We start from the raw sequence: 443 nt of genomic DNA, 5'->3' as shown, positions 1-443 counted from the left end.
TATCAAATAGTTCGCTTTTTGTGAAAAAGCAATTTAAGCCGAAAAAAATAAAGACAAAAAATTGATTGAATATCTATTTATTTTCTAATTCACCTTGGTATCTGCGGGAAGAGGAAGCAACCAGCCTCTGCTCTGTGTTGGACAGTCCAGGCTTCCATGTCATGCGTTAATTTCTAATAATGCACACTTTGTCTGGCATTATCCGTTATTAAATCCACTTAATGTGCTGTAACATGTACTACTTATTCATTAGGTATAATGTGTTCTAAAGCTACTTTCACACTATTTTATAATTGTATAGGTCAATTCAATTAACAGCATGGCTCAGACAGATTGATCTGGATGGATTGTAGGAATTGTTTCAGCAATTAGTTGTCATACCCTTATAGTTGTAGCATATTTAGAAATTATTTATTATAAGTTGTACAATATTTATTACACAT

The sequence above is a fragment of the Oryzias melastigma genome, linkage group LG20 (assembly GCF_002922805.2).
Source record: "Oryzias melastigma strain HK-1 linkage group LG20, ASM292280v2, whole genome shotgun sequence".
Classification (NCBI taxonomy): domain Eukaryota; kingdom Metazoa; phylum Chordata; class Actinopteri; order Beloniformes; family Adrianichthyidae; genus Oryzias; species Oryzias melastigma.
This window is presented reverse-complemented; position numbering follows the sequence as displayed.